We start from the raw sequence: 14,132 nt of genomic DNA, 5'->3' as shown, positions 1-14,132 counted from the left end.
CGGGTGGCATGTCAATCATTTCGTCTTACCCTGGAGATACATTAAGAATGCAAAATGTTATCACGCATAAACACTTTCTCTAATCATCCCCAAGTTTGGGTTTTGTTTGAAATATTAAAAATGATGGATGTCTAAATGTGTTAGAACTAGCCGTAATTGTGGAGGCAGCATTAAAAAAAGAAATCTGTGTACTATGCAAATGAGCATAATCACCTTCAGCCCCTTTAGCACCAGACCAATTTTAATTACACCTTAATTTCATGTATAAATACCCCCAATTCAGGCAAGCTGCCGCAGTAAGCACCAGCAGAATAGACTGCGTGGGAGAACCATATAGGTACAGATAATTACAACTCACTGTTATGGACTCCTGATTATATGGGGTGGTGGCCAACATACTGTCTCCAAATAACACCAAATGAACTTTGTCGAGGTGGTAGATTGAAGTATATCACAGTTTTGGCAGCAGTGTCATGTTAACTGAATATCACTTCACAAATAGCGAGGGCAGTGTCTTTTTATCTCTACAATACAGCCCGGCCGGTCTGTTTGATGTTAATGCAAGATAACTAAGACTGCAGTCTTGCCACTCCATGCAGCCAAGAACATATGACTCCAGGTTATTTAAAATTAGAGTTAAGCTCAATCTTAGTACCAATTGATGGTACAGTAAGAAGGTAGCATGGAGGAGCTGTTAAATGTAGGTGGTCAAAAAAAAGTCAGTGCTCAGATACTAAGCAGTGCTGAAAATTAATCAGATTAGATACTCATTTGCAACAGTATTGTGTTGTGCGAGATGTGGTGCTATCTTTGCCTTCCCCACATCTCGCGCAACTTCACACAGTACCTCTGCAGACAGGGAGGGGCACCGCCATTGACATAGTTGACATCCATTACACTAAACACAGCTTCAGGAAGAAGCTCCCTTTTGACCATTTGAACACAGATGTTAACGTTAGCCGTATAACTATTAGCAAACTAGCCAATTGCAGGAGACCACAAACTAGTGTACTCCTAGTTCTGGTCCCAAGCCTGGAGAACTGGGCAAGTTGCGTCCGGAGGGACTTAACATTTTTGGAAAATCAAACATGTGCAAAAACGAGAACAAACCTCCTTTTCCCAGTATCTACATTAGCTAACTGTTAAGCTATCATTAACGTAGCAGCTAATAATCGCTAATAATAAAATGATAACCTTACTGTGTGAGCTGTATAATCTGTAACATTAATAGACGGTGGTTATTTAACTGGATAGCACACGTATTTCTGTCTAAAAAGTTTCTTTTAAAGTCCCAGTTTGAAGCTGGGAAAAGTCTAGCATCAACTGGGAGCATTCATGGTAGCCTACCGAACATTGCTACATTTTAAGGGGCTTTCTTTTTTCTTTTTTTCTTTTTGTATTACTTTAGCATAAAAATAGAATTGCCACTAATGGCATCGAGTTTGAAATTCTAGTACCGTGACCACCCTAGCCAGATTTTTTGGAAACTTTTTACGGGTTCACGTGTTTTTTTTTTCATGTAAAATGGGGCCTGAATGTTGTCAAGTCTTTTTTAAGAGAGGTTGTGTAAAAAAAACAAACAGACTTATGTGGTTGTGAGTACATTTGAGCTTCCAATTAAGGGCAACTTGGCTACGACATTTCCAGGTTTTAATTAACTTGATAACATCAAGTGAGTTCACAGTTACCACATCCACATGTTTGGGTTTTCCTTATTTTCCCACATAAATGACAAACAAGTACACATGTTTATATCCTTTGGTACTGCACCTCACACATAAGCAACAGTGCTGGTGAAACGAGCCCACACCGACAGCAGACGCTACAGTCCGACTTAAGCAATCATTAAAGTTGGATGAGTGAATTTGCTCTATAAATAGAAGCTTTTCTCCCGCAGGGACTGATGATTGAGCATTGTTGAGAACATAGGCGCAGCTTGTTGCGGTCTCAGATGTTCCTTAACACTTGATTTCCTCAAGTTGCAGTTCCTTTTCGCCACATTATTGTGCTAATTATTTTTCGCCACTTGAGTGGCTCGCGGCTCTGACCGCACAACCTCAGCCCAACTCCTCCCAAGTGCGTGACACAAGGGTTTCTAAATATTATTGACTATTTTAAAATGCTTTATGACCGATGACGGAGCGTTTGCTTCTCTTAGCTTTTGCAGCCAAGTAAGATTTTCTTCTCACAGCGTTGATCTTCAGGTAATTTCATGTGTATATATATAAATTCAGCAAGTGTACTAGTAATTGTTGTAGACAGCAGCATACACTGACATACAGGCAGAACAGCGATGCAGTCTAAAAGAAGGGTGTCATTGTATTTCTTGTCATGCTGAATTTTTCGGCTCAATATTTTTTTTTTACATTTCCCTCAAAAGCTCAGACTTGCTGCCTGGGGTTGTTGCTTTCTGCCATAACATGAAATGGGTTTGTACTTTGTACACGTGCAAACCAATGTTACAGTTAGACTCTGAACTGGTTTTCATTTTCATGTTTTATGGAGAGACTTCTCTGTTTTGAGCTGACTGTAAAATCTTATGACTGCAGTGTTCCAGATATGATCTTGGCATGGAAATTTACACTGAATCTGTCACTCTGCGCAATGATTCTGATCTCTCTCTCATGTCTCTTTTTTTTAAATCTTATAAGAAAGGTGGGGACAAGGATGGGGGAAATCAGCCGAGAGAGACCTTTTTTTTCCTGTAATGGTATTAAAAGAGAAAAATAAAACAACCAATGCATATTTCAAGTTCTTTTAGGGGAAAGGAAAAGTGCTGTCTGGCTGTTCTAAAATTTTAGCTTTGCCTACTGAGGTCAGGAGTTCCATGCTTGAATGCCCGTATTTGCATCTCTGACTCGGTCTGGCCCAGTGAGGAAGAATGAGCTGTTACGTCTCCTGTGATGTGCTGAAGTGAGAATGTACAACAACATTCACTGAACTGCACGCGCTCCACTGATCTCAGCGTGAAAGTATTTCGCTGCAGAAGGGGCATGCCTTCTCCCACAAAAACTATACATATGCAAAACGGCATGAAGATGTGGCCAGGCCTTAATGGGAGCACATGAATAACTCCATTGAGACAAGATAAGCAATATAGTCATGCAAATATGTCTTGACTTTATTTACGTTTTCAGTGTGGCAGTCCTTTCGTGCCTTTTGTGCCATTTATTTCGGTTACTTTTGGTCGTGTTCACGCTGATCGCCTTATCGCCACAGTTTTTCATCCCCCAATTATCATGCAGGATCATAACAACAATACTAACCACAGGCGTTTGTAGTGTCTGGGCAACATGACCCTTGTTTGTCATTCCCAAGCTCCTACGCTCTCAATCCGTGCAGGCAAGGTGAAATCTGCACCACTTTCTCATATTTACATATGAACTAATGATTCCCCCGTGGGCTCACTGTGGCCTTCCAAATACTCTACATGGTGCAACCAAGGGTGATGTATGGTACTAGTGAGCAACTGAAGCTGGTGACTAACTCAGTATGATACATGGTTTCATAGCGTAATTGCAGCTCCCAGCTGAATAGGCCATAAGCCAACAGAGACCTACTGACCTTGGTGGAAGTTAAAATGGGCCCCATGCCTCTACATGACCCATTTTGTCACTGAAAATCTTTGTTGGGCATTGAAAAAAAACTCTGACAGGCTGTTGTGAATGGACCCATTTGCGCTCAGTTACTACATACTGTAGGGAGGGACGTCAGGAAAGCAGCTTGTGCAGCACAAGTGTAAAAAGAAGTAAGCAGTGCTTTACTAATGCCTAAATATGGCATCAAAAGAGCATCAAACATTATCAGCTTCTGTGGTCTCCATACAATCTATTAGTTCCAGGAAGCAACAATAAACAAACCACACGTCTGCCTAATTCAGCCGGCGCTGGTATATACCGTCCCACTTTATTAGACACACGTGGTGGAAATCTGCTCTGGTGGTGGTGCGCCACACAAAGATCTCGTCGAAGAATTATACGCCATCTTTCAAAAAGCCAGATGCTGCCCTCTTTGTTCTCTATCACCCGTCTTCCTACCCCGTCGACGCTAACAGCTGTTCCCTCAAACGGCAAAGGCAGGAAACGGATAATTGAAAATGTCGATCTCATTAATTATCATGGTGAAAGTTGAAGAAGCAGCTTTCATTTAGGGAATAAGTGGCTCATTCGGATTCAGACCTGAGTGCTTACAAAGCAAAATCATATTGTATGGCTTAAGGCACCAGTTATCAATGCTTTAACATCACATCAAGTATCTGTGTGTATGTTAGGGGGTTAGTCATACCTAGAGCGGTTCATCAAAAAAGCTTTTCAGTTCCCCTACAGGGTAGCTTATTTTGGGGTTTTAGGGCTTATTAACATCCAGCTGGTAAAAATACAGTACTGTGAAAAAAGCTGGAGCCACCCCTCATTTATTTATATACTCCAAAGATAACACAGCTTGACAGGAATACATTATATATATTTTTGCATCTACAAGTTTGTTTGCAAAGATCTATTAGCTGAAAACTTGGAATATCCTGACATGGTGTGCACTGTTTTCATTGAGGAAACTGGAGAAGTTGAGTACAAATGAAGAATGGATGGATTTGTGAATGCAAAAAGTACCATCGGGTTTTTATCCAACATGCAATCGCATCCAGAAAGAGTCTGAATGACAGCAGCTTCATTTGCACGGATGGCAATGATCCCAGACACACTGCTAATGCAATAAAAACGTACCTGGATAGAGAAATACTCAATGAAACACTTCTCAGTCATCGATTAGCCTCCCCATAGCCCAGACCTCAACATTATTGAAGCAGTGTGGGATCATCTTTAGAGAAGAAAAGGCAGCCAACATCCAAAGAATAGCGTTGAATGTCCTTCAGAAAGCCTGGAGAACTATTCCTGAAGACTACTTCAAGAAATTACAAGAATGCTTGTCTAAGAGAGTTCAGGCTGTGTTTGCGAATTAAGGTGGTCATACCAAATATTGACTTTCAAGGCTGTTAGAATTGCACAAATTCTGTTTTTTTATCACAAGATATTGAAGTGAGTCAATATAACATTTATTTAACCAGGTACTTCTTCAAGAGCACTTCTCACGTAGGGGTACCTAGGAAGAAATATCCAAAGTTACTCAGCAGTATGCATATAAAAGCACCTCAACACACCTAGTAAATTTGAGTTGAATTCTGCAGAGAGCATTTGTGGCAGCGTTATCACAGACAGACGCAAACTTCCACACAAGAAAACCACAAGATGCGACACAAATCAAACGTAAGCTAGTGTTCCTGTTGTAATAACAGCGGTGAACAACTTCACTTAATGTTAAAGACAAAACGAAAGCCTTTTATCTGAGCGCCGTATGCCTTATCTCTGAAATACAACTCGGCTGTCAAAACTTTTGAAAGTTTCTAGCAACTCAAAACAACAGCACGAAGCATTACTCACAAAGAGAGGAGGATTTCATAGAAATTTGGTGACTAAGTGGTGCAGATTACAGTTGCTTGCATGGCAGACTTAAAGCTCTCTTCCTGGTCCATTTAGAGAGGTGCCAGCCACTCTTGTACCTGTAACACACACTACAACTCCTAATTGATTTTACAAGGCAGCTTAGGCTCTAATTGCTGATTTGCCTGGGGAGATTCTTGATCCAAATGGCTTAGCAAGTTCTTTTGTGGCGTGCTGTTAGGAGATTTTCATTCATGGGAGAGTAGTTGGGACGGGGATTGAATGAATGCATCAAGAGGCAAGTTGTGTAGGGTAAACAGATGCATTCCACGTACCCTGCATCATTCATTCTATATCTTGTTTTAAAGTTATCTTTTTTCACTTTTTTTTCTTCCTTTTGGAGTGACAGCAAAATGTAAGACGACGATGGTGATGATGATAACTAGTGACTTTATTCCTGACTGCAAGATTAAGAGAGGAAGAAATCAGCGCATTCTGGTAAAGACATGCAAAAATGCTTTTAAGGATTACATTTCGCAAACTCTTCAAGGCAAATCTCCTTGAATCAGAAATTAATTGGCTCGAGTTTAGAGTAAATGTCCCTGTTTAAACACTGTTTTAACTTTTGACAGGGCAGATGAGTAACGGGATAACAATATTAAAAAGATCTGAGCGATACAGCACTTTGAATTCCAGAGTAATTGATTTAATTCCCTTCACTTAATCAGCAGCGAGGCACGCTAACAATAAAAAAAATTCGATTCTCTGCATGATCAAAACTTCTTATCTCTTGCTTCCTTTTGATACCCGGTGAAGCCTAAATCAAAACACATCAATAAATTGTTTTAATGGTCAATCGGCGCCACGCTAGCAAATGCATTAATCGGCATTAATCACTGCAGAAGGAAGTCTCATTCAAATTCACATTATTGAATGGCCATTAAGCTGATGCAGTTGGTTTTAACACCACTGCGTTAAAGCCAGTCACATGACGCTGCAGTAGCAAAGGGCAGTGGAGTCACGCGGCTTCAAGCACTGTAGCTAATCCATAGACAATGGGAAGAATGCTGACTTGGTGAGCAGATGCATTTGCCATTTTCACTTTTATGCTCCACTGGGTTTTTTTTAAAGGTCCAGAGTTATCAGCATTACTGGACAGTGAGGCTTATTTTAGTGTAAGATTTCAAAAATGCAATAGCGCAAAAGGTCTGTGCCCCCCCTTTTTTCTTTTTTTGTTTAGAGCTACAGCAGCTTTTCAAGTTATGTGACATCACAGTTAAGGAATATATTTGGATCAAGTTAATCCAAAGTAGCTTATCCTACTATAATATTATTGGCATTCCTCTTAGGGTAGCATGGTGTTGCAGTGGTCATTTTGATTTCTTATGCATTGTGGATAATGTTCAGTTCTGGTGTTAATATTTAGTTAGGGTTTAGTCTAGTTAATATTATCTTCCATGCTGCCTTGTTTATGTGTCATTTTCCTGTCTAAGTCTGTCTTGTCCTATGTGTATACTTTTAGTTATGCCCGTGCCTTGTCCCCCTTATCTGTTCCAATGTTCCTCTCCTTGTGTTCCTTTCCATTCCCCCAAATCTTTTGTGTATTTCATGTCTGCGTGTTCCACGTCCTTTTGTTGTCATGCCTCTCTCTCTCCATGTGTCCTGTTTTATTTTGAAAGTCTTGTGTTTCCATGTTCAGTGTGTTTAGTTTCGCTTCCTCCATGGTGTCAGGTTTATTTGTGTCAGTTGTGTTTCCCAGGTGTTTCCACTTCCCTCATTACTCTTCTGTGTATTTAAGTCCTCTGTCTCCCTTTGTTTAGTGTTGGGTCGTTTGTTTGTTTTGCTACCTGTTCTGTGATTCTCGGCTCTTCATGTCACAAATTTTATGCTTCTGATTGTCTCACGTCATGGTTTTCATGTTCTTGTTCAGGCCATGTTCATGTCTTAGTTTTAATGTTTTCGTTTGTCCCCAGTTCGCCTTGCCTTGTTTTTGCTATCAGCCTAATAAATGGCTTGCTTTTTATTACACCTTAGTTTTCTCTCTCCTGTGTCTGCTTTTGAGTCCACACCTCAGACACATTAGCCATCCCGGCCGTGACAGTCTGTGCCTCTGTGTTACCCCCGCAATAGCCTGGCAGCCAGTTTAGGGCATACCCTGTGTTTCCTTACAACATTTTGGGACCATATTATTTATATTTAAAACAAATAACTCATTTAAAGTTTTTCATATTTTTTTCCCATCCATCTGGCTCAGTTGCAGCAGGGGCCTCACGCAAGGTGATTTCTTGCAGATAAAACTAGTTTTACCCCGTTAGTTCTGCCCCGGTACACCCTTCCATTCATGTGCATTTTTATTAGCGATTATCTCTTATGCAGCCATTTTTATGCGTAACACCAGCTCAGGCTCAGAATACAGACATTAAGGTAATTTCCCGGCAAATGAAATTTTTGCAGTGATCTTTTGTGCATTTGGTTATACTCAATGCACTTCTTTTTCTTATATAGGATGCTTATTAGAAGGAAAAAAATCATAATGAGATCATATTAATGGACATTACAAGTAATTAGTCCAGTCAAGCAAATTATGAAACTAAAGGTCATTTTAATTTGCTCATTGGTTTTACTGACATTGATCGTTTACCTTTCAAAATAAAATGCATTTTCAAAGAAACTGCAAATATGAATGAGGAGAGTTTTAAGAAAGATTTAGTTGAACTTGCACGTACATATTTGTCACTCTTACTATAGTGTTACTACGTACTGTAAACTAATACTGCATAAAAATAAAGTGTGCATTACAATTCTAATATGATTCAGACATAATAATGTGCCACTGAGGCTTTAAGCACTATTCCAAATATATTCGCCACATCACAGGATCAGAAAACCATGCATTTAATATTTTAAAAACAAAGGTCCCCTTCGAAATCTCAAGGGTGTAGCATGTCTCTGATCAGCTCACATATCCTGCGTTGTTTTGGCCCTAACATCCAAATCTGCTCCTCAAACAGCCGAGAACTAAACAGTATGGGAATTTGATGGGAGTAATCTGACAGAATATATGCAGTTTCATAAGACTAGCCAGGCAGAAAATAGATTGGGGTGGGGTTATGATTTGGGGAGCGTTAGGGTGGGAGGGGTGGAGGTTACAGAGAAATAATGTGTCACTCACAGTGCTGAAACTGCTGCTGCTGGAACCGAGGCTGAGGCGTGACCGGCTGCCTGTCCCACGTGACAAAAATGTAGCATCTTCACCTTTCACCTCCAACTTAAATCTTCTTACAGCTAAAAAAAATAAAACAAAATATTTTTTTCTCCAATTTGATTTTGTCTCTAACACTGACGTAAGCACAGTGTGCGCTTTGACAGAAGAGCAGGGTAATTATTGAAACATATGGATGGCTGCCCCCCCTCTTGACCCCCTCGCTAATGATGCTTGGCTATTACAGAAGGGCATGGGAAGGACACTTCTGCCATTAACTGATGTATAGAACCACAAACCCGTGACTTTTTTTCTACACTTGTTGGCTATAGAGAAGCAGAACACTGACAAAAAAAGACACACGACCTTCTTTGCACTCAAAACCATTCATCAAAAAGGAAAGCAAACCTACGTACTGGATGTACAAACTTTCACTAAAAACCTATCACTTGTGTTGCTTTTAACTAAAATCTTGCTTTTCATGTGGAAGTTTCACTCAGCTTCACTGTAGCATCAGTTAGTGTGTTTGTGCTTGTCCTGTTTAACATCTATAGATTAATAGCTCAATATTGCCACAGTCTGTGTACAACATGAATATGCAACGTGTATCCTCTACATTAATATATGCTGAAGAGTAGCTGTATTTTACCAGCCCTTGATAGACTAAGAAAGGTTTAAATAGGTTGCTCTCAGTGGATGCTGGTACTCCGGGTTTGAACTCAAAATTACAACAACTCCTTAATCTTTGCCACATCAAAGCCTTTGCATTGGCAGGAGATTCAATTTAACTCTAGACGACCCACTTCAACTCCATTAACTTTCTTTGCAGTGAAAGGGATCGGGGGAAGATGCCTCCTCATAATGTCAGCTCGCTTGGGGCATTTTTTTTTTCCAGCTTGGAAGCTGCAGCTCCCTCTCATGTTAATGGACCCAGCGATTACCCTCCACAGTCCATGCAAAACATGCATACATCCCCCAGGTGCATCGCAGTGTGACCCAGCCAACTGGCGCTTTTGTTCATGCAGTCTCGTGGCTATGGGCAAAAGTGATGCTGCTACACAATGAACTAAAAGCTTTGGCGGACAGCAAGAGTCCCCAACACAATGGTTGAAGCTGGTCCAGAAACAGTGATTGGAAATAACTTCGCTCCTCCAGCTACATACAGGACTTATGTGTTTCAGCTAAAATGCAAAATGGATTCAGCATCAGCACCAGCTAGATATTTGTATAAGACCATTATTGAAATGGAAAGCAGATATGCGACACGATACTGTGCAAAAGTCTTGCCATTTTGATTCAGCCTAAAAAGAAGAGATGTTTTCCTAATGATACCATCTGAAATTGGTTCTTTGCTAAGTTGGGCATTATGCGTATAAAAAGACCGGTCCAGCCCTTGAGTTAAGTACTTTAAGCTTGAATGATTCATAGGTCAGTGTTAACTGGCTTGGCATCAAATAAATAAATGAATAATTAAGACATTTCTCTTACACTTATCAATTACAATAACTTGGCGAAAACTTTGTGGAAAAGCAGCTGATCAAAAGGTGGTTGTTGCTCAGTAGGTAGACCAGGTCATCTGCTAATCAGAAGGTTGATGGTTTGATCCCTGACTGCTCCAGCCTGCATGCAAAAGTGTCGTTGGGAAAGATATTGATCTCCAATGCTTCTAACATTTATCTGAATGTGAATGTTAGACGGAAAGCGGTCAGAAATAGAAGAAAATGTTTTGGTAAATGGGAAATCCGGTATTTTGAATGAAACGCTTTGAGTACTTGAGTAGAAAAGTGCCCTATATAAGAACCAGTCCATTTACTACATACCAGCGTCCAAGAAAACACTCTTGGTGGCTCAGGATTGTGCACATTAACCCATTTAAAAAAACTCACCTTAAAAATACATTTTAAAAGTTTTCACTTTGACCATATTTGTGTCTGACACAATCTTGCTGCGCCGTTGATTTTATCTTCAGGCAGCGTAGAGCCGAGCAGAAGTCCAGCTGAGTGGGTGCGAGTTAGGAAAATGAAGGCCAGCGAGTGCATCTGTTCAGTAATTCTAAGAGACATTTTTCACTCCACTTGTGCCTATGGAGCACCTTAACATATTTCCCAACTGGCACATAGCATTCATCTTTGAGTGGTCCATAACAGCAGCAGAGTCATTTTCCCATCCGTTCCTCCCAGTTGCTAATTGTGATAGAAAAAAAAGGATTCAGCCATTCCATTTTTTTTCCCTAAACGACTATTGGACACCCGAGACCAGATGGTCTGTTTGTGAGTGTCACCGGCGGCCAGTTGTTACATTTGACAATTTTGGCTTATCTGGCAAGTATCAGTACAATTTTTGCCACCTTCAAGAAGGCGCAACTGGGGAAAAAATAGCGTTTGGATTGATTTCATCCCTCATTCGGTGCACAGCAAATATTTCTGACAAAGACATATGGTGGAGAGAAGTGCACAACAGCAGGCTGCCCAGCCTCTTGCCTGAGATGTTTTCGCTTGATAGTTTCCGGCAACATGCACATTTAGACAAGCTACGTATGCGGTGTTTGCATGCAGGATGCAGGAAGGCAGGCAGGCACAAACACACACACAAACTGCTTGAGCCTGACATTGAGGAAAGTGATATATCTATGGAAACATAAACATCCCCCTTCATGGAATTCTCCCAAGAGGATTTTTTTCTCAAAGTATCATAATGTTTCCAAACGTAACTCACTGACTATTTTATGCTGATATTTCAAAATCGTACACATCAGCCTAAATGACGTCAACCTATTTGTCTCCACACAAAAACGCTATGCATGCCTGATGTTTGCTGTGCCATGTCAGGAAGTCCGTCTGTCTTCCGCTGAAGCAATCTTTGAGAAATAGAGTCTTTCACCTTCAGTCCATTTGGAATTGGCGGGTGGGGGGATACCGACCTGACGTTCAAAGTTGCTCGCTGATGCCGAGTCCCTGTCTGGGCTTTGGCAGCTGGACTGATAGCCGCTCCTTTGGAATGGCAGCTGTTGAAGGGCTTTTTAAATTGCACCCGGGTTGATGGGTGGCTGTCAGGAGGGCAATGGACGGAGAATTTCCAAGGAAAGGGAGGTGGGGGTCAGGGAGAAGAGGGTAGAGGGAGTGTGGAGCTCAGAGGATAGTGACCCTGACACTGAGATTTACACAAAAAAGAAAAAAGATCTCAAATCCTGGGCAAAAAAAAATGGCAGTATAAACCAAAGGCCGTGAAATAATGGTGTGAGGTGATGTTGCTGGAATAAATGGAGCACTAAGGTAATTTAGGTAGGCTGCACATCATCTCTGTTCATCAAGTGTAATATTCCCAGGCTGTTTACACACAGCAGGATAATATCACTTTCTTTCAGAGCTTAATCACCTGCCAGAGATACAAATGGAAAATGTCAAAGGACAGTGCTCTCATTTTCCTTTTCAGAGCGGCTCGCATTAGCTTTTGTGCCCATCAAGTCTTACAATTCCATTAATTACAAAAGCTTCGACATGTTTCCACTGGCTTCAGAATGAAATCATTGTGAACACACAATGGTATCTGAAATGAAGTGAAGTGAAAGCACTGTCTTTTGCCATTTACAGTGCAGTGGGAGAGCAGGTGTCATGTAATGGGAGTCTTTCAATCTCACTGGCTAATCTCGCCTTGCTGTGGCTGTGCTGTGCAACAGATGGTGTTTTAAGAAGGTCATCATGTCTGTCTCCCCTAGTTTCACTATTAGGGGATATTTAAGACATCATCGAGAATCTGTCAAAGTGCTGCCATACAGCAGCTAAATAAATACAACCGGTATTAGACAGCTTAGACGCTTTAGAGACCTCTGTGGAGTGTTTAAGAATTGTACTGAGTGCACAACAAGAAGGAAGCTATTTAAATACTAAATACTAACTAAATAGTTCTCCCACATATACTTCTTAAGGTCTATTGTAGAATGACGAGCAGTAATATCTACCTTTGCAAAGACTATTAGTTTTGTTAGTAATTCCCAAAACCTCTTTATGGCTGTCAGCTCTCTCTATCAGTGTGTATTTAAATACTGCTTAACCTTTGCAGAAGTATAGCTGGACTTAAGCAAGTGCAGTGCAGAGTTAATGTAATTTCGATAAGGGCTTCTTATATTTTATATCACAACAGACAACGAAAACTTGAAGTAAATATTCTGTATTTTCTGCAATGTAACCCTTATTGTACCTTTAACCCCAAAAGTCAGACTTACACCTTCAAAAAGGATTATAAAGTGATATATAATAGTGTGCACAAGCAACCTGCTCCAGAAATACATCATTCGATCCAGTTTCTTTAGTTAAATTTATGAACAATGCCAAAGATAACTGTGTTTGACAGACATGATTGTATTTTTGCACCAACAAAGTGACTCTAAAGCAGATAAGCTTACCTAAGTGAGTTCAGACTTCTTAAATAACTCCAAATATTGACTTTCAAGCTTGTTAAAATGGGACAGTGTTTTTGCCTTATATACTCTATTATATATGTATGTTTGCATATTTGTCAATCAGTTCTTGCATCTGACTTCTGTTTTCCTAGCACACTATAAAAAAATGGGTGTGACTCAAGAATTTTACACTTCACTGTAAAAAAATTTCGCGCTGTCAAAAGGTTCTTATTTTGACAAAATTTAATCACTTTAGTACTCTAGAACTCAAAGTGGATCTCACTTACATATCAAAGATATATTTTGGATTTGCAGTTCTCCAAAATGCAGAGCACACTTCAGTCAGTGCATCTTTACAACTATCCTCTCATTGACGCATTCAATGGACATCTGTAAATTGTAGTTGTAAGAAGATAACCTTGATTACACTCTCTTCAAACAGACTCTGCACTAACTGGCCTCTGTTTTAATGAGGGAACTTTGCATCCTTCATCATTCCCAGTTTTCCATATGCTAAACGCATTCCAGTTCTGATTTATTTCACGTATTTCCTCACACTCTCACAATGTTCTGCAAACCCACACATTTCCTTCTATAAGGCTCTGATAGGAGGCTACCTGAGTGGCTGCATTCGTGGACCGAATTAGCCATAAATCTAAAAAGGGCAGCAGAACCTCTGACAGGTGGCTCTCTTATTGCCTGCTGATTGCTGGAGTGTACCTATTAATCATTTTCTGTATCCCCCACGGGTCAGGAAACATTTTTAGGTGAGGGATGGATCAGACACAATGGGACTACAGATTTTTCCCTGTCCTAAATCTGTTTTGATTTGCTCGTGCATCGTTTGCTTCACCCCAAATTATGCTTGCAACAGATTTTTTTCCCCCTACTGAAAGATATGACTGATGCTGAGAGCCATGTTGAAGAGAGATTAACATGAAATAGTTGGCGGGCTTTTTTAGGGATGTCAGCTTTTACACATGTAGCTCAGTATTAAGTTCATAGTAATTACAACAATGGTTTGCAGATGATTTTGTGTTTGGAAATGTAAAGGATTTGTCATGTCCCAGAAAACGACTGCCTGCTTTCAGTCCAT

The 14,132-nt window shown here is 40.4% G+C and overlaps 1 protein-coding gene across 2 annotated transcripts in view; it reads left to right on the top strand.

The window, feature by feature from the left end:
• LOC308402910 (receptor-type tyrosine-protein phosphatase delta-like) overlaps positions 1-14,132 on the top strand; it is a 421,888-nt gene that overhangs the window by 241,531 nt on the left and 166,225 nt on the right. The gene's annotated exons all lie outside the window — the stretch shown is intronic.

Source organism: Rhamphochromis sp. 'chilingali' (assembly GCF_963969265.1).
Source record: "Rhamphochromis sp. 'chilingali' genome assembly, chromosome: 1".
Classification (NCBI taxonomy): Eukaryota; Metazoa; Chordata; class Actinopteri; order Cichliformes; family Cichlidae; genus Rhamphochromis; species Rhamphochromis sp. 'chilingali'.
This window is presented reverse-complemented; position numbering and strand designations above follow the sequence as displayed.